The sequence below is a fragment of the Uloborus diversus genome, chromosome 8 (genome assembly GCF_026930045.1).
Source record: "Uloborus diversus isolate 005 chromosome 8, Udiv.v.3.1, whole genome shotgun sequence".
Taxonomy (NCBI): Eukaryota; Metazoa; Arthropoda; class Arachnida; order Araneae; family Uloboridae; genus Uloborus; species Uloborus diversus.
In genome coordinates, this window is record NC_072738.1 from 40,987,222 (window position 1) to 41,009,157 (window position 21,936).

The 21,936-nt window shown below is 30.9% G+C and overlaps 1 long non-coding RNA gene across 1 annotated transcript in view; it reads left to right on the forward strand.

Moving 5' to 3' along the window:
- The window catches only part of LOC129228207 (uncharacterized), a 173,262-nt gene extending 153,238 nt beyond the window's left edge, over positions 1-20,024 (forward strand). The window contains exon 3 of the long non-coding RNA XR_008580901.1: positions 19,985-20,024. This is a non-coding gene — a long non-coding RNA (uncharacterized LOC129228207). The remainder of the gene's footprint in view (positions 1-19,984) is intronic.
- Positions 20,025-21,936: the final 1,912 nt, after the last annotated feature.

Sequence of the window (21,936 nt, forward strand, 5' to 3'; positions counted from 1 at the left end):
TGATAAAACATAAATGAAAACCATTACAGACAGCATCTTTAATTAATTAATTGCAATTCTCAGACGATTAATATGTCTTCCGTTCAATAGTGGAGCCAGAAGTTTCTCCCAAGGGTCTTACTAACTGCAGACTATTTTAGATCCTTTCAGCTGGAATGTTTTTCTTGAGGTAGAAAATTTGGTTTTTGGTTAAACAGTTCTTACACGTATGACGTGTGTAGCATACCGTAAAAGAGTTCGAAATACGGCTTAGACTAATAGATTCAGGAGAGTTAACCCCAAGTCCACCAAGCGCTCTTACTTCCGATGTTGTATTTGACGAAATTCAAAATTTTTACCTAATAGCGCTAAGATCACATGCAAGTATGATATCAAATACCGACGCTTTGATTTAAACTTAAGTATTGATCCAGAATGTTTAACTTTTATTGTGTTCCAGAAAATTACATTCCAGCAATAAAAATATTCCATTATGATCGTAATTTCGTTTCGAAATCAAATGAGATCATATAAAAGACATGAAGTAAGATCGTCTGCAAACTTGATCTCTGTTTCTTGCGTTTTAACCATGCGCGGGTTCAGAGGGACCCCCTTTAAGTAAGATGACCACTCCAAAACCAGCAGCTGTATTCGCCCAGTTTTAGCACCCATTAAAATAGTAGTGTCTGTTGACTAAAATAGACAAGCCCGGACCAATAAATTTTTGACCCCTTAGCCTGCAAAAAATCATCAAGACCCCTAAACTCCTACCGTATTCACCCCCCCCCCCACCGCACCCCAATAACCTTTTTTTTTTTTTTTCATGAGTTATTGTTGTTTGTTTCTAACTGTTTCAACGTTTCTCTACCAAAATTTTGAATTCATTTGTTAAAATATTTTCCTTAATTTCTTATTTTTATAACTTTAATATTTTGCGTAGTTAGGTGGCACTTATGGAACTTTCAACTCGGATTTTTGGATACTCATTTTCTTTGTAAGTTATATCAGGAAGTACACAAGTTTTATGCCTCTTGACAGAATTCTAATTTCATTCAATCTTTCAATTCAATTTAAGTTTGAAAAAAAAAAAAAAAAAAAACTCGAAAACTGTTCACCCATGTACTGCCGTGTGCAGGTAAACGGCAGTATCTGCAGAAATGGGTTTTCGAGATATTTTAAGAAACGCGTTTTGGATTTAATACTAACAATAGGGAAATGTTGGAATTAGACAACTTTTTCGCGCCTTTTTTTCAGCGGAAACCAAATAAGCGAGCTTGTACAATAAAGATAACGTAAAACACATGACAAAAATGCAAAAAAAAAAAAAAAAAAAAGAAAAGAAAAAGGAAAAAAAGAAAAGAAAAGTGAAAAATTTTCAGTTACTACCTGCACACGGTAGTGTAGATCTTGGCTTAATTTGGTAATTGATTCAGCTTTCGTTCCGTATTTCTTACAAGTTTGGGACATGTTTTTGTGATTTGAGGGTCCTTGATTTAATATTTTCATGGTTTTTTAACTGCTTGAAATTTTCGACGAATTCATTTTTGGCAAATTAATTAATTTTATTTCATTTGTGTTAATTATAAGGTCATTTTAGATTTTTGTACCGCAGTGAACCAAAATAAACAGGATTTTTGTTCATCTGAACTGGTCAAAAATATTTTTTCTAAAAATGCTTAGATCAGTTTTCATTGCATTTCCGGTTAATTTTATGATTGCCTTGAATCCGTTTTTTGAATTTCTTCATATTATTCCTCCATTAACCTTTGTAAGTTTTTAGTTGTTATGTGCTTTTTATACAACATAAATACAAAACATTAACTTTTCTTCAAGTTAAAGTTTTGTTTTCACCCTAAAAACTGGTATGTTTTCATACGATATTTCAAAACTTTGAAGATTTTTCATGCTTTCCACAAAATTAATGTAAAGGTTTATTTTTTAAAAAAGTTCTTTGGTTCCCCTCAGTAGTGTAGGCCACCCAATCTGTGGAGTCTGGTTATGTAGATCTGGGTCTTAAAATAGTATGTAATAATTTAACAAAAAAAGATGACGAGTGTAGTATTTGATATTAGTTTATTAATTTAAGAATGAATCAAAATCACGCATGCGCAAAAGAAACTTGATTCAGAAATGAATTGGAATGGTGATGCAATGCCGCTTTTGGGACGATCTTTTATAAAACATTTGCATAGCACAGTCAGGTAAACAATTTTAACTATCCAGCAACCTTCCAAAAATGTTTTGACAATACATTTTACAACATATGCTATTATACAATATTAGACTAAACACAATTTTTAAACAGTGTAGTATTCGAATCAATAAAGTTGCAAAATAACTAGCTGAAGCGAATATATTTTTACTAACTAGGTATTTAAAAATAAAAGAAATTGTTATTTAAATTTACGTCTTGTTTTTAGACATTTAATTCAAAATAAGATTATGAGCACCCAATTGTTTTACAAGCAATATTTTTTACAACAAGCAATAGCAATATATTTTGTTACAAGCAATATTTAATGATAATACACGAATATTATTTATACACATGAATATTATTAATATAGGGGAAGGGGACACAATTGAACATGGGGCACACGTGAAGATGATATGTTTCACTAAAGTGACTTCAATCCAAAAATCAAATTCTCGAGTAATCGCAGTATCAGTCCTGCCTCTTTGCCAAACTTTTAGAACAATGAGACATACATTTCTATGGTGGAAGCTTCTTTGTGTGAGCAAGTATTGTATGTAACTTTATCACTTTATTCTGCTTTTGAAAACATATTTTAAAGTAATTGTTGAGCTAAACTTAATTATGGCGAACCATTATGTGAACATTCAAATAAATTTATGGCAATTTTAAAATTAGTTACCGTAAACGCGGTACTTTGATCTTAGGGTCCTTCTTTGGCCCAAATGGATAAAAAGGTATAACGTCTTATGTCAACCTTCAGGGCGCAATTTTTTCAACATATTCTGACATACCCCACTAGAGAGCATCCCCAAGCACTCAATTATGCATAATAAGCATTTCTATAGCTCTGCTCAAGAAGCAACACTAGTGGTTCTGCATTCCTTGTGCTTAACACGTGTCTTCAAACGTCTCAAACTTCTGCATGTAGAAGCAGTTCTACATCAGCTAAGAGTTTTTTAAGTACCTATTTACGAGCACTATTTAATACTTTAAGCTGTGGTATACTTGTACTTCTCATTTCTGTTTAGTTTTTTTTTTTTTTAATTGACAATGACAACTTATCTAATTGCTTAAAAATTACGACCTACTTTGGCCCAGCATAAAAACATGAAAAATTCCGCCAGAGAGATTTGGGAAAGTAAAGAATAGCTAAAATTAAGACTCTAAAAAGGAAAAGCACAAGAAAAAACCTGAAATTCGTGGCAACGGATAAATAGAGAGATTGCATATTCAATTCATCAGGGCTCAGTTACATGGCTTTCATTATGGATAGATAAAGAGGAATTAAAAGTAGCAGGAGGTTTAAGAAAAGGTTTTCTCAGTTGCATCTACATATTATAAATATTGTTAAATTTGTTCGAAAGTTTATGGGATTTTATTATTGTAGAATGGAATGAGCTCAGGCTTCCAAAGATAGTTGTTGATGCGAGAGAAGGAGCGAATATTGAAAGCATGAAATGCACCAAAAAGTTTTGGAAGTGACCGAAAATTTAGGATCCTTTGTTTTATGAATGGTGTTGTCTTAGTAAAATTATTCAACCTCCAAAACTGATGAAAAGATGACTGTTCTCCGTCGATAATTTCTGAAACAATAACTAAGTATGCACACGCATATTAAACAATAATAATAATAATGATTTTCCTTAAAACAAATATGTGTTACCTCAAACTTCTTTAAAACGCATTTTTCATTCAAATAAATAGTTTTTCGTAAGAACACACGTATTTTTTTCACTTTAGTTAGTTCTGAAGTTATTTTAAATTGACAAAACCACTTTTTGGGCCAAAGTAACCCAAACGCATGGGTAACATTGGCTCAAATTAAAAATACCAATAAATAGTAAAAATACTTGGAAATAAACTGACCGCTATTCAAAAATTAAATTAAGAGACCTCTAGATGCGTAAAACAAGTTTCCACAGCTTGGAAATATGAATGGTTTCAAAATTATTAATAAAAGAATGCGAAAAGTTAAAAATCTGGGCCAAAGTACACTGTAAAAAAATTCCGAAACGTGACTGCGTATTTATATGTAACGTTTTAGGATTTCAATAGTTTTTATCCACTTCCTGGAAATATCAAGTATCATTGTCAAAAAGCTTCCTGAATTGCTACAAGTTGTCTGAATGCAGACTTTGCTCTGTTGCCAAAAATATTTTTAGCTCCCAGTTTAACTGAGATTAACTGAGAGTATTTATAAGGTGTATCGGCTTCAATTTAGCTACGGCTCGTCCATGCTGATTTAACTCCCAAAGGGAGCGAATAAGTATGGACTACGTAGTCTTGCAAGAATTGCAATCAAGTGAGGTGCTTGATACTTACTTGCAATTCTGGCTTAGCTTTGGCCATGGTTGCATTACTGCTTTTGGAACAGTCTTGATAAACCAGGAAGGTGCCAAGCTGTTATATTATCTCTACTTAAGATTACTCTGATGTTCCACAGGCACGACTGGCTTTAAACGAGAAGATTTCTGAATTTTTCAGGAAGGTTCCTGAATTTTAGCGGAAAACGTTCCTCGTTTTTGAGAGATATGTTACTGGCTGAAATTGGGCACATCAGCTTACTATTATTTTCCAGAAACGTTTCTGAATCGTTTTTACAGTGTAGCCCGCGTTTACGGTACGCTAACTGAGGTTTCTCTCTTTTTGCAAGTTTGTTCTTAGGTAGATCGAGCACTTATGAGTATATCATCAGGGGCAGGAGTGAACAGTTCTCATATCATCTCCGTAATATTAATATTAGTGTACCATATGATAACTGTTAAAAAGTGTGTAAATATTTATGAATATTATTTTTCTATAATCAGATCATAAATTTGTTACTTTTTATAAATATTATTAAATATTTATTTATTTTTATTTATTTTATTTTTTAGTTCAGTTGTTACTAAATAATTTGTCTGCAGTTAAGTGTTATATAATATTTGCAGGAAACAAAGTTGCAAAATATTTTCCTATATTTAAAAACGGAAATCAAAAATCATTTTAAATGTTTTATCATTTTCTGTATGAAGCTTAAAAGCAATATTTTAATAGAATTATGTTTACATATTTAAAAAAAATCTTTGTACAAAACAGTCTTATAAGTTTTTGGTAAGTGATCAGAGTACAGGACTTTCAAATTTGACAGTGAGCAGTAATATATTCAAAAGAAAATATTTTCCCTAATACACAATTATTGTACAATTTAAACTGACACAGTACTGGTTACACATCCTACAATGTAATTGGTACATATGTACATGCTTCATATAAAAAAGTTTTTCTTTAACATATGATGCTTGCCCTGCACTTTGTGAAAATGGTAATAGTACATAAGTTATCACCAAGCAGTTAATCTTCGCACAGAAAAATATATAATTTATTTATTGTTTTTTTTTAATTATTAAAACACTGGCCGAAAGCTTTACTTGGTTTCATAAAGCACATCGCAAGTTTTAATTAAGAATGGTTTTTACTTTTTTTTTTTTTTTCTTTTTCTGAAGAAAACATTTTTTACTCTTTTGCAAAGTTTTTCAAATTAATATTGATAGTACCTGTAAGAAAACAGTATTGAATGAAAACTTCAAAAACAAGGTGTTTCTCTTAGGAATAACACAGGAGCAAAATTTAGACATCACATTATACCCTATACTGTTTAAAACATGAATGCTATCTATATTCGCCTTTGCCAAACTGCCAAAAAATACACGTGTTGAGTTTTATTGCTGCATTTAAAGAGCTTGTTTGTCAAACACAACAGCTTTGGAAAGTATGGTATTAAATTTTTATAAGCAGCTATTCCCAAAACGCCATTTTGGAAACCTTCCGTAGCTGATGATTGATACTGGAGTATATAAAGCAGATATTGTTTCAGTTGAAGGAGAGAAGAGGCTTTCAGGTTTATACCGTGCAGATGTTGGCTCTTGTACTTGTCGTTCAGTACATTGATTGATTTGGATACAGTTTGTTCCAGATGTTTTGAGAAAGTTCGATTCGATGCTAATAAATGTTCTTATAATACTAAAAACACGTGTGTAAGAATGTCAGACACAAAATGCTTTTATTTTGCTTTTGTCTCTCGATGTATAGGTTCTTGATGAAGAAGAAAATAATGTTAATTATTAAGTCAGAAAATAAAATGATTATGTTAGGGTTTTAGAGGATATGCACCCGAGAGGTGATATCAAGCGTGAATATTTTTCATTATAAAATTTCCTATGAAATAATAGATTTTCATGATTTAAAACGTAATTGGTTTTAGTCGATAGTATGCTCTTTATATCTAACTTAACTTAAAATTTATACAAAATTTACTTCAACTTTAAGTTTTTGAACCAGCAACCTAAATGCCTTTGACTCCAATATTACAAAGATTTACTCCGATATCTTGTATCGATTGATTCTATTTTCTCCGATAGTACTAGATTTATCAATACTTATAAAATCACGATTTAATAAAGATATGATGAAGAGTTATTTAAAGTAAATTGATTATGCTGAAACATTTGCTAGAAAACAGTAAATGTAGAAGATGTTAAGAGTTTAGGATTTATGCATATGATTTTATTTCATTTAGATTGTTAGTCACTCATTGCAATTAATGATTCTGTAGCTATTTAAATTGTCGAACATTAGTCGTAACTTTTTATAAGTAACTTTAATTTCCATTGTTTAAGAGATACTTGCAATATATGACATTATTAAGTGTTTGATTATATTTCTATTTTAATAACTTCTACTTTAATTCTTAACTTCTACTTTAATATAGAGGGCGCAGTTTTTTGTCTTGTTCGATGGAACGATAATAATAAAACTAGTTTTGGCTGAAAACTCAATGATTTTGTGTGGCTTGTTTTTACACACATAAAATTACGGTTTTTTTGTGTACGTGGAAATTTTTCCTCTGGCGCAACGTACATTCAGCTTTATTTTTAAGTTAATTTGCCACATTTTACTGTGCAACTCAATTTTGCGTGCAAAAAATCTTTATGAGCTAAAATTGAAAATTTTTAAGGAACCAGTTGTAATCGTTTTCGGGAAAGGTGGGAATAGCGACTACTGTGACTACTCGTTTCAAATTTCTTATAGAGATATTTAAACGGCATGTTACATTAAAATTTTATTCCAACTAATTACTTTAAATCTTTGAACATGAATCATTGAGCAGAAACTAGTGCAAATTCTTACGGAAAAAGTTCCATCTAAAATTGTGTGGATAAAAAGTATTCAATTTTCTTGAAAGAGGTGTTGGATGGTGAAATGTGTGGTGAAAATAGCAAAAATTTTCGATGCTAACTTAAGTGGAAGACTTGAACAGTAACTAGTAGGTGCAAGTCCCTGCAAAAAAACTTCGTAAGGTAAAGTTTTAAATTTAAAAAAACTGACTTTATAATTTTACTAAAACATTTTATCAATATTTTGTTAGAAAATCCTGGACAATTTAATTAAAATTTTACATGTAAGTTCCTCTAAAAGACAATTAATTTTGCTTTGACCATTTCTGAAGACACATGAGTTTTTTTTTTTTTTTACAAAATTTCTATAGGGAGTGGGAATTATTGTACCAAATTTTTCTACAAGATGTTTGATTTTCCTTTTACCAGAAGTATAAAATTCTCTTCAAGGAAGTTATAAACTGTTAGATGAAAAATCACAAAAAATGCATGTTCAGAACCATCTGCTACATAAAATAAATAACCACTTTATCAGATCACTAAATTTGAGGCGTTTTTGAAAAAGTCAAAAGTGATGTAAGTTGAGGCAATCTTAACCTGACAACATTGTATAGGCAACACAGGTCTAATCACAGCATTACGAAGCTGTCAGGTTATTTTTGCCCAAACTGTATTTTATCCATACAAGATACTTAGACACCTGAAAAGTACGTCTCGAATTTTTATATGTTTGAGTATCAGAAAACTTTGGGCTCTCCATCCATTAATATATTATGTTCTTTTATAGAAACACAAAATATACTGGTACATAGTTTAATGATTAATAAGCCCTTAAAATATAATCATAAAATGAAAGAACCGTTTGGCAATAAAAAGGTGAAACTTCATTAAGTGAATTTTCAATCACTAGATACTGAGTGCTGAGTCTCAAACTCCTCTGCTATTTCAATTAGCGATGATCTCTACCTAGATATACCTTCCCATCCAATGAAAAAGGCGATCGAGTTTGAGATGGCCGGTCCAGTAGTCATCGATCTAAGCGGAGAAAACAGTTTTCTGTGTATTTCTCCGAACAGGGTCAAGAGAGCAATTGGTGGTCCTTGCTGTATGCATAATAAGGAACGTTATACAGTATCTCAGCGCCAGCTGCCGTCTTGCATGAAATTCAGATGGAGAACAGAAATGTGAGATTGGTTATGGGTAAAGATTTTTTTTCCTTCGCTTTTCCGATCACAGAAAAAGTATCTTATACTTGTGTCCCTTCTTTCACTTATAGACGATTTTTTCTAATCGGGTAAGCATGTAACTGGTTTTTATAAAAGTTGGATATAGGATTTTTGTTTCAGACATGTTTTTTCTTTCTTTTTATAATGCTTTTATTATAACTTACTCTGTCTTGGGTGAGTGGATTGGTTGGTGGTGCAATTTTTTAAATCGATACCAAAAACTAAAGGTTATTGAAAGATACCAAAGTTTATTGTAGTTATTATGAAGTTAGTTGTTAGTAAAGTTAGCAAATTAATTTCAAGGCTGAACTTAAGCAAGCATGGTATTGTGAATAATGCACTTTTCAACTTTATAACATTGAAAAGCAAAATCCAGTTTTTTGAGCTTTCCCGTGATTCAAGTCGTCTGTTTGAAAGCATTTTTTTTTGCCATATTTATTTTTCTTCTTTCATTCGTTTTTTCTGCATTTCTGCGGATTCATGTAAAATTCAGTACAGGCTCAGCTAAATTGCAATTGGGTCATTTCACAGTATTTTTTATAATTATGTAGAGTCCGTAACATGATTTATTTTGCTATATCTATTTAATTTACTGTTTGATTAGCACGTTATTTTATTTTGAGTTTGGCCTACTAAGAAAAAAAAACTGAAATTAAAATTATGTGCTAATCAAACTGCAAATTAAATAGTTATAACAAAAAAGTGTCATGTTATAGACTCTACATTTGTCCCAAATACTGTGAAATAGTCCTATTGGCAGCAAGGTAAGTGTTTTATAGTGTATCAATGAATTTTTTTTCTTTAAAAATGTATCTCGAAGATTAAGTTCTTATTACAGGCATCATTGCTTTTCATCTTACTTCAGATAAATTGTCCGTTTGTTGTGCAATTAGCAATACAGTAAACATCAGTACAATTTGTTGTATAAAGAATGTTTAGAACATATTACGCGCAAAACAAAGGTAAAATTATTTATTTCGACTGTATCTTACCTTTAATTAAAATAAAAAGTTCCATGCGGTGCATAAACATTGTCCATAGATCAAACGTGTTACTGTTTGTGGGGTACGTTCATACTTCTGACAGCAGTGCACACTTTTCAAACACGAACGTCTATTCAAAATGTAGAAATTGCTTACAGAATATGTACTGGAGTGTTCATGAAGTCGGTAAAGTTGTCTATGTTTATCAGTTGAATATTGGGAACAGGTACCAGCACAGCTTCAATTTTTTCATTAAGGGGTGGGTGCTTGTGTAGAGAGTCCTTGCTTGTATATTTATATTATCTAACTGATTGAGTATGGTTTAAAATCAATCCCACACTTCGTTCTATAAAAGCTGCAAAATGCCTGTCAGCGTTATGGCAAAAATTTTACAATATTTAAAAACATTTCATTAGCTACCTAGAAGTACTTCAAGGTTGTTCACCTCTGAAATCCTATTTCACCACCGCCTTGGTGTTAGGAAAATGTCTTTGCTTGGCTTTTTTAGGCACTCAACGCTTATACTATTATTTGTATGAAGAATATACATAGCTTTACAAAAAAATAAAACAATCCAAAGACACAATTTTTTGCAAAAAACTGGGTACACGTATTTTGGCGTCACAAGGAACGCCGAAACACGTTTATGCAGTTTCCTGCAAAAATGTGTACCTTACGTTATTTTATTTTTTGTTGACTTTTCATGCACAATGGTATTCTTATTCCATTCATAAACATGTTTGTTTTTATACCTACACTTAATATTGATATCCCTGCATATTTTATGTAGAATTGACTGTAAAGTCTATAATAATATGTATGGACGAAAAGGAAATTATCATATGATAAAAGTCTACTGAGTTTATAGAAAATGTCTGTAATACATAGATTAGTTAAATGTCAGAATGCATATCGTTGAGGTTTGCCTATAATAAATGGTGTTATCAACTCTAGACATAGCATACAGAACCTGCATATTTTGATCATACAGTCCCTGCATAGTTTGATTATATAGTCCCTGCATAGTTTGATTATACAGTCCCTACATATATTGATTATACAGTCTATAAAGCTAAGGTATGATCATGTTTTGAATGTCTATATATGAACCGATTTTTTTTCTCTTTTTTGGTTTCTTACTGAATTGACGTAAATTTATAAAAACATGCATACTATGGAGAATTCTATTACTGACAACTCTCTATACAGATTGTTCATAAGATGGAGATAATATGTGTATATAGGACTGTTCCTAAAGTCTACAATTTTCTTTGTTCACAATGCTGGTCTATAGATAATTAAGAACCCAGGAAAATTTTGTAGAGTAGCCGGAGAAATTTTTCATTATTTAATTTTAGGCATTTACTAACTTTTCATATGTGCTAGTAAATCTATAATTAAAAAAGTCTATATAAATTACAGGCAAACGTGCATAATCTGTTCGGTATTTGTTATTAGGTTTGCTTTGATTTCCCGTGTAAAAAAATAAAAAAATTGCATAGGATTCTTGTTTATATGATTTTTTTTAAAGCCATTTCTATCAAATAGAATTATTTCCCATTCTTATATCAACTATTCATATATATTTTAAATAACTTGTTAAATTGAATAAAATTTTTCTAATAACTCCAAAAGATATACCGGCATTTTTATTGATATTTAGAAATTTCTGCTATTGTGTTTCAATAAATGTACTACTGATATAAGTTTCTATACAGTTGCGTTAAAAACTGAAGTTTTACAATACTATTTTTCAACACAATTAACCGAAAGACGTGTCTATCAATTTCATTTAACGTTTAAGATTTACAATATTTTTGCATTAAGTCAAACATCGATCACACATTACTTCGATTTTCATCACAAATTTAAGCTTTAAACTACCGTTTTTCCCAAAATAAGCCGAAATATATGCCTTCAATTTTCATTTAAGCTTTAAAATATTGTCTCGTTTTGTTAAATCTACTCCCTCTAAATGTGAAAGTTCATTATTTTATGCATTTTCTGAGCATTAAAACATTACTGTTACTATTTGTATGTAGGTAATTTTAACCTTTATTTTTTGTATTAAATTGTTCCTATCAAATTTTTACTATTGAGGTTTTAATTTTAAATTTACAATTGGTATTGAAATTTTGAGTTTCAATGGTTTTTCAACGGTGAAGCTAAAAATCCAATCTTTCAGTTTAACTGTCTTTGAAGAATGTCGAAAATATTTCGCTTCTATCCTTTAGATGGAGGAGCAAAAAAATCTCAAATAAAATAGGCCGCCTAAAAACAAGCAAAGAATCCTCCAGTAAGGGTAGGGAAGGGTGTGATGGACTTAATCCCTGGAAAAGAATAAATAAAATACCCTCACCCCCTATACCCGGAATATGTTTATCAAAACAAAGCTCGACCTTTTTAAAATGTATGAACAAGGCAAAACCCTCTGTCGGAATTGCATGAGGTATGGTGGACATTTTGATCCCTCCGTTCTCTCGCTCCCTCCACCGCAGATGCCACCGCAAAGTTGTAAATGAGGGATGGATAGAAAGAATAAATTCTTGTTGGTGGTTGGCAACGGCGATGTGGGGGGATGGAAGGAATGCCGAGCCGCCTACGAATCTGTCAACTTAGTGATGCAGACCTCCATTTTCCAGAGAGCTCTGGTTCTTAACAAGGCAGGCGTGCTGCCTTAATTTCATTCACTTAACAAGAGAGACCCTACGGAGGCTCTGTGATGATCCATATTAACTTGATAATTAGCCCCCTCCCTCTGCTCTTTACTCCACGCGATCCCCCGTCTCTATTTTGCTGCTTCGCTTAAAAGCGAACTCGGTCTCTCTCTCTCTCTTTAGGATAGGGTGCGGGGGGCTGGGAAGCTATTGCAATGCAGATGAAGAGGTAGTTTCCATATAATTACAAACGAATACAAGAAAGTGCGCTGCCACTGCCGAAGGACCGACGGACAAAACTCTAGTGCAGCTCAGCAATCCGCCCGGTGCAGACGTCGTGATGCAAGGCTGCTACGAAATTGGGCACAAAAAAATGAGCGATTTTGTCCCATGCTTGTCCCGGACGTCCCAAAGTCTTGAGGTCCGTTTTAGTCGAAGCATTGAGGCTCTGAAGCTACCATGTTACGTGCTGGACAATACCTGATATATGTAGAAGTGGTATTATAAGAAGGAATCACATGTTGTAAGATATTTTGAAAGAGGAAAAAAAGATTATGATGACTTTGATATTTGCGATTATGAAATTGACTGCTATGATGACTTGGATGTCGGAAGAAATGATTTAAATGATAAGAGAATATGAGGCTCTGAAGCTACCAAGTTGCGTGCTGTACAAATACCTAATATGTGGAGAAGTGGTAATATAAGATGAAATCATATATTTTACGAATTTTTGAGAGCAAAAAAAAGGAGGAGGATGACTTTGATGTTTGGGATTATGAAGACGGCTATGATGGTTTGAGTGTCTGACAACATGATTTGAAAAATAAGAGAATATGAGGCTCTGAAGCTACCATGTTACGTACTGTACAATACCTTATATGTGGAAAAGTGGTTCTATAAGAAGGAATCATGAATTGTAGGATTTTTTTAAGGAAAAAAAAGGAGGATGATGAGTGATATTAGCGATTACGAAATTGACTGTCTTGAATGTTTGATGACACGATTTTAATGATGAGAGAATATGAAGATATATAGGCTCCAATTCCGGACTTAGTTTAACTGCGACTTTGAGGCAGTCCAGTTTGATACCTTTGAAATCTGAAGGGATTTTTTAAAGACTTTTTAGTAAGAAGATAATGAAGACGGGCATATTTTGCTCAACCGAATTTTGGGTATTAGATACAATGAGTCTAGATGCGCTTGGAAATGTTTCAGGACAAAGATATCAGGACGAATGCATAGAGCTGCTATTCTGGAGAAATGATTTTTTAACTGGAGAATATGATCATTGAGTTTCTCAGAATATATTTTGAATACTTGGATGCTAAAAGGGTCACAGCGAAGAGGTTCTATCAGGATAAACTGAATTATTGATATCCAACATGACCCACTGTTGCAGTAAGAAGATTTATTGCGCAGAAATTTGCAAAACCGATTAGAGTTTTTGAAACTGATTAGCACGATATTTGGTTAATTTTCTTTTTGAATTCGTTCGTCGTGTTGGAAAATGTGAATAAAAAAACATACAGTGTATAGATTCGTTATTTGCTTAACTGAGTTCCAGACCGAAAGCTGTTCAATGTGTCCCTTGATCAGACGTTTAAAACAGGAAATCCTGAAATGTAGACTTCTGTCTACAAAACTGTATTTTTTAAACAGGTTAACCAGATATTTGATTTTCATTTACGACACTTTTGAAAAACAAGAAAGAAGAAGATAAGCAGCATAAAATATTATTTCTTTAAAGAAAAAATTTCTTGAAAATACCTAACGTTTTTTGGTTTTGAAAACAACCAAATTTTTTAAAGAACCAAAGCACAAAATATTGAAATTTGCCTTTTACTGAGCTAAACTTATGAGCCTGTGCGCACGTGATAGAATTGAGGTTTTGAAGCTGCCTCATTTCATACCTACATGCTTGATTATCTATACCCCTCCCCCAAGAAAATTATGAAACTATGGTGCTTCTAAAAAAAATATCACGAACACGTGATGAAATTATTTAAAAAAACTATGAGAAAATGAAGTGATAAGTTGATACGTCTTTGTTGCTTCTGAAGTTTAAAAACTGGTTTACAGGATGCAAAAGCATCTCGTACGATTTTTTGAAGAAAAAAAAATAACATAAATGTTTGAAAATGCTCCTTGTAGAACGAAAATTCGTGTACTGGTACATGTTGTCTCGAAGAAATTTTTGGAATACGTGAAACTATAAAATAGATAATTTGAAGAGATGTTCTTAGCTAAACTACGATTTTGAAGTTCCTTTTTCTTTAGTTTTAATCCTTGAACCATCTAATTAGGCTTTCAAAGATGAAACAAGGCATCATATAATGATTATTATACATATTTTTTTCAAGTACGAAAAACCTAACACAAATTTGAAGCACAGCTCAAAATATCTGTATATATTACTTCAAAAGATTGAAACATAAGAAAAATAATGTTTATTTCATCCGCTGAACAGTTTTTCGTTTCTTAAATATTTGAAATATTTAGAAAAAAATTAAGACGGTTCATTAAATTGGAGTATATTTGAAGCAATTATAAAAAAAAGATATTCGTTGCACTTTTACTGAAAACTGAAATTTTGATGGTTTAAACACTTATGAATGACTGAAAGTAATTTGTAAATTGATGACGAAAAATAATAAGACCATTCATAATTTGAATTTCTGGATCTGGGCTATAATGATATAAGAAGGGATTGATCATGAAGTTTTTTCAACTGTAATTTTAAGGAGCATAGAATCAAATATAAATACGATACAAAATATTATTTGACTCTTGAAACTTCAGGCTGTGTTTTTCTCAACTTTTCTACATTGTCCAGAACTGAAGTATCATTAGAAAATGTCTAGTTACTGGAAAAAAAAACAGCTTTCTGTAGGAAAGTACAAAATGGTGAAAATAGTTTGGAGTTAACTTATGTTTGATAATTAGGAAGGAATTTAATTTTTCGAGTTATCTTGTTTAAAGGAACATTAAAAAATTGAATAATATAACTGCTAGAATGATCTCATAACAATATGAGGTTCTGAAGTTTCATATCGCGCAGTATTTGCAGTTTCAGAATTTCAAAACAAATCCGGAAGTTTTTTTTTTAATTAAAAGGAATGTGAATCTTCAGAAAATTTCAGTATTCATTCTGCATTTGAAGGATATCATTTACAAATTAAAATTTTAATTTAGCGATATGTGAGTTTTTGAAGTTGAAAATATAAAGAGAAAGAAAGTTATTGACTTTTTGGTACATTAGAAACTGAAGATTTTGTTTTCATGAAAGATAGGCCTTTTCAGCTTCAAATCAGGTATTCAAAGGGGAAAAAAGGCAAATTAAAAATGAATGTAATTTTATTAAATCTTATTTGAAGATGTAGATGACATGAAAAAAAGAAGGCATTACTTTATACATCAATTGTGGACTTTTTTTTTTTTTTTTTGAGGGAGAGAGAGAGAGAGAGAACTTCAAATTGAGTAATGAAATCGCAATAAGAATCCCACTTAATTCCAACCAGTTCACTTTTGTAAAAAATTTAACAGCATAAAATAACTCTTTGAAGCACTGTTGATCAATGAAAGAAAACCAATGCTGAGATAAGAGGGGGAATTTAGAGTATCATGTTTTCAAATCTTATTTTCTAAACACATTTTTTTGGAAATTAAATTCTAAAGATCTGCTACTAATTGTATCATTTTTTGAAACTTCTTTTTGTTGATCCGCGATAGTTTTATTAGTGTATGACATGTCATAAGTCTGAAGCAAATCATAAAATTTATAAATAAGTCAGTGCAAAATAGTTAGTCCTTGGTAAATTTTGCACACTTTCAACTTCTAGTTCAGTGTTTCAAAATGCTTTCTTATCAGACAAAGAAAAGACAATCATCATACTATTCGAAATTTCATTTTTTTCGCGATTCTTCAAGAGTGTCTCAGAAACTACGTTCTTCAAATATATTTTAAAGAAAATCAAAATCTGTACAATAGTAATTTATGAAGATCCGAAATGCTCCCAATACGTACATCAGGTCAACTTTGATGAGCTGTAAAGAAGAAACGAATTTCAAATATTTGAAAAACTTCAGTATTTTAGAGAAGCATCTGAATAAAAAGAAACAAAAGTGTTAATTTCTTCTTGGATTCTTGAAAGGCAACTAATTTTCTATTTTTTACGAGACGAATCATTTCAATAGTACCATTTTTCTCTACATCATCACATAGTTAAACTTCTGAAAGGAACTGAACTTGATGAAAATGGCTAAGGGAGAAATATGTTGATTAAAACTAAAGTGCATCTGCATTTGTTGTAGTGCTCACTTTACAGATAAAAGTTTAATTCTTTATGAACTATGTAAGAAATGAAAGTATAAGAATTCAACTGTACTTCAACATAGCAGCATTTTTATAATGGTTTAATATAAACATGAAAAGATAATATCAACTTATGTCATAAGTTTTTGAAATGGGACTAATATATTTTTACTCAATTGAAACTCGATCTTTGATGTTTCACTTTTATTCGGAAGACTTCATGGGTGGAAACTAAACTTTTTTGTGTGAATAAACTGAAACGTTTATTGGTAAGTTCTTACCCTTATTTAATTTTCCTTTATGATAGATAATATTAGTCAAAACTGTACTTTTCAGGATTTCAATTGATGATATTTTGCAAGGCTAAACTTTGAAACATTAGTGATATATAATTGCTTGAAATAGCATACTATACCAGAAAGCTTCATACTAATTTGCAATATTATTTGTTGTTATTAAAGTATTCTCTTAAACTTACTCGATAAAACAAAAACTACGATAATTTCACCTGAAATTCGTCTGATAATTTTATACCTCTACAGCTAATTCATAAAAATTACAGCAGTGGTGGGGCATACGTGACGTAAAACGATATATACAGTTAAGACATTTGCAACAAAGTCTAGTATTTCTGACTAATGTTTGCAATTCAATCAACTTGCAACAATGTTTTGCAAGTTGATACCGAACTCGTAACTATTTAATAATCTGATCAGTAGTAATATGTTTTCTCAGTTTTGGTACTCAAACATTTATTGCTATTCCAAAAGATTTATTTCATGGATTTTTATTTCTGAAACAATGTACCCACGTTTAATACCAGTGTATTTGAGAGGTTTAAAAACGAAGGTTTTACAAGTGTATTCATTTTAATGGATTATTATTTTTTTTTAAAGAAAAAATGTTACTATTTGTTTTTTGCAAGAAAACATCATTAAAATTAAGATTTTAAGTAATGGTCTTCCCTTGTACTATGAGAAACAAAGATTCTGTGGATTACTCCCTTTTGAAAGAAAAATACTTTCCTTTTAATCTGGCAAATTATTTGAAATTTTGCACTGCTGTTGAGAACAGAAAGAAACGATTGAATTCTTCACGATGAAAATATGTATTTCTTCGGTGAGGAATTAAACGCTGAAGAAAATAAACAATGATAATAACAATGCACGTGGCAGTACAGTTCGCAGACGACTTGGTTTTTAGTACGCAAAAGCGATTTCTGTCGTCGTGCAAGTGGTAAATTGTAAAAGGACTAGTTTATTTCAGAATATAAAAGTTTCTTTTTTTTCATATTGAATTTAGTTTCAAATTCAAAACATTATTTTATTTGTTTCAATAAATGTCAATAATATCCAAAGTCTTTCAAATACAAAATATTAATACATACCCTAGTAAAATTCACTACGATTTTTAGGAGTTGTTTTGCACTACATATTATTAGTGTTATTGAATTCTAAAAAAATAGATTTCAAAAGCTTGATCTTTATGAACAATGTTTAATTCATGTCACCGATAGCAATGTGTAGTTACTTTTGGCATATTATATAAGTAAATAAAATATATAATCCAAATTTCATTTTAAATGATAATTTAACAACTATGTGTTGTGAAATCAGAAAATAATGCTTTGATTTTCAAAAGTATTAGTGTTTAAATTTATTGGTGAAAATCTCCGGTGACTCCGGTGAAAATGAACTTTCAATATTCTTAAGCTGTGGTGACAGGATTTTATTTAAAAAAAATAATCGTTGATATTTATTACATTAATTTATATTTGTAAGGTACATTGCATTAAAATTGTTCAGAAGTAAGGGAATATAGTTGATACGCTTATTCTTAATAAATGCAAAATTAACATGTATCATATTTTTGTTAGTGCATTATTTTGAGACTTTTGAGGGTAATTTTGAAAAAAAAATTCAAAGTACAAGTAACAGGGCAGTAAAAAAAGTGTAGGATTTTGGCGAAAACACAAAATAGCAAATTTTAGTAGAATATTTGGTCGAAGTTAGAAAAAGAAGCAGATGTGGATGTGAAATTAACAAAAAAAAAAAAAAAAAAAAAGAAGAAGAAGAAGAAGAAAGAAGAAAATGCCATTTGAAAAGAAATACATGTAAAAAGATTTAGATAAAATGAAGTTTATGATATATCTGACTAATTTAAATCTTATCTTAGAGCAGGAAACTTAAAATTATGATTCTACCTTTGAAAGCAATGAGAGGAAAAAATAACTCACTGAAAAGTAGACAACAGTAAAAAAAAAATGTCATCATTCAAAATGCGTTGCCAGATTCCGAATCTGATAATTTGAAAGTAATCTCGTTAGAAGTAACGTGTTTGGATTACGAAATTAGCCTCGAGTATCATTGCTTTTTATAAGAGAGAGTAGCGTTTCATTATATATGTTTTACCCGTTTATTGTCGTTTGAAAGCCATTTTTTTTCTTTTATTAGACATTGAAAGTCATTATGTTTTTCATGTAAAACAATTTACAAAAATGTTTCCAAAATTTTATTTGTCGATGCGTTTATTTCTTCAGAAGATGCAGTAATGATACGTTTTCACTTTCTTCTTCCAAATAAAAGAAGTATTGTATTTTCGAAAAATTTCCCACTGAATTTCAGTATAAATACTCAAATAAATCATTCACTAACAGATTTTGATTTGTTTCTTTAATAATGTATGAGCGTATTTACTCATGTAGAAACATATGAACAGCCAAAATTAATGTTTTTACCTGTTCCTTATATAACACTTTGATACTGACAATCCTTAGTTTTGCATTTAAGTACAACTGAAAGCTATACTTTGGTAGCTAATACTGTTCTTAATACTTATTCCTTCTTCAATACCACGAATTAACTCTTGTATAAATTGCAGTTAATTATGATATTATTTTCTGAAAAGAACTGCATCGTGCAGGTTTTTATCCCTCAAATTATCCTATAAATTTTATTTAAGTATAATAATGTAAATATTATCATAATATTGAACATATTAACATAAATTTAATAATATTATTAAATATAATAATATAAAAATAATATTATTAAATATAACAGTATAGATATACAAATATATTTTGTCCCTAAGATATTCCCTATAATGCAACTGTGAATAGGGTGCTAAACTTTGTGTGGTTTGAAAATTTGTGTACTATGGAAAAAATTTCTACGAAAGAGAAATAATGATTAAAATAGTGAAACTTTAGTTTGAATCAGAAAAAATTGCAGAAAGAAAAGACTGTTAACTAATAACTTTTAACTCATAATGATTGACTAAGTTTACTGCATATGTATTTTTCAGTTAAGCAGTAGCTGTTGTTACTTATTTCATCAATAATGTCATGCGTCTGTTACTCATCTCCAGTACAATTTATTCTAAAAAATGTACAATGAAATGTTCAAGGAGTAATAATGAAAATAATAATGACGTTAATGGTATCAATAATCGACATTATTTCTTTTCTAGAACCCTGATTCAACAAAAGAACCAAGATGGGAAGCACTGTAAGTTATAATAAAAATTACTATTTTATTTTCTTACTAACTTATTACACTTTTATAAACTTGTTTGTGTTTAGCTGAAAAGAGAAAAGAAATGAATTTTTGTTCAGTTATTTTTCATGTACACGTTTTGCAGAATTTGATAGGTGCCTCAGCAACGTAATTAAACGTAATAAATTTGTAAATGATATAAACAATCTAAGAACATAAAGTAATAATAAAATAGACAAGCCTCACTTGAAAAAACATGTCGTTTTTCCAAATTCATAGGCATAAAAAAACTGTATGGCTTCTACGTTGTACTGAGTAAAATAAAGAAGCGTTTAATGGATGTTTTTATACGTATTAAATTTTGTGTACATTTAAGTTTTGAAATTGGGCTTATTTTATAACTCAAATGTAACACGTATCATACATTTTCTTGTTTCATAAATGCTCCGCTCATCATGTTTTTTTTTTCTTGTTACATGCAGGGCTTAATTTGCATGGGAGCTCACGGGGCTCACTCCTGCACTTATTTTCAATTTTATGTTAACTTTCCAGGAGGAATTCAGGTTTTTTACACATTAAAATAAGTTCTGAATACTGTAAATCTCCCTCAATTTCTTTGCTAGAAATTAAGCGCTGCTCAAATCACATAGTAAAATTTTAAGATTTTTTTCTTTTCTTCTTTTTTAAGTGAACCACGTTTCGGGTATTTTTTGGTACGAAATTTTCAAAGAGGGGCAATCTGTATTGGTTTGAGCACGCAAATATAGAGTGAAAACTACTTATATGGGCATATACTTGTGCTGAACTATGCGGCATGTAAAAGAGCCCTCGAATGCTCGTTCAGCTTACAGTGAGTGCTCTTGGAAAGCTTAAAGTTCCCAGTCCAGTTTCGCATTGAATAAAGCCTTGGTGCTTCCCTCTGCTGGGGAAACATGGCGTGAAAATTCTCGAGGTAATGGCATCCGCTGATAGTGGTGCTACGTAAAAGAATGGATGCTAGATCGAGAGATCGCACAAGGTCTGCAAAAGGTTGTGTCGCTAACGAAGCCCCATCGGAAAAAACGTTGCTATAATGGATTGGAGGTCCTAAAGGAATTGACGATTGGTTCTTGCAGGCTAAATTGTGGAGTGTATTTTAGAATGGCTTATTTTTTTTATTAATTTTATGCTTGGTTAGAAAGCAGAAGTAGACTTTTCAATAGCGAAACTGAACCTGAAAATTGAGATTTTAAATTTTCTAATCACTAAAAGATTTAGAATAGTTTATATTTTATTAATTGTATGCTTGGTTGGAAAGCAGAAGTAGACTTCTCAATAGAAAACTGAACCTCATAATTTGTGATTTTAAAAATTACTTATCAATTATCTTCTTTGTACTTAATATTTATAGTTAATATGTTAATAGTTTTGTCTAGTTTGACTTTAAATGGTTTTTTTCTTTTCTTTCTTGATAAATTTAAGGAAGCGTGGGAGGGGAAGCTAGATTGTTCAACTAACCAGATCCCATAAAAATTGCGATGAACCATCACGAGAAAATTATAAAAGGTCTGTAGTTTTGATAAGTGAATCTCTAATAGTAATTAGACCTTTTAGTTACTTAACATAAAGGTTACTACAATGGGGTCGTTTCCAAAATTTTAAAAGTATTTTTTCTGAAAGAGCATGCTTAAAAGCATAGAATTTGACCATTTTTTAAATAATTCGATAAAGTTTAATAGTTCTAAAAAAAAAAAAAAACTTCAATCCGTGTGCAAATTCATTTTCCTTTTTGACGCTTCTGCTCATGACATCACAGGTTATGAAATGCCATTCACTGATGCCATTAGCGCAAAGCGCAATATTCAATTCGCTTCTTTACCCACATGCAGTGGCAACGATATGGTTGACAGCAGGCGCAGAGAATAATCTTTAATTCGCTTCTGAATT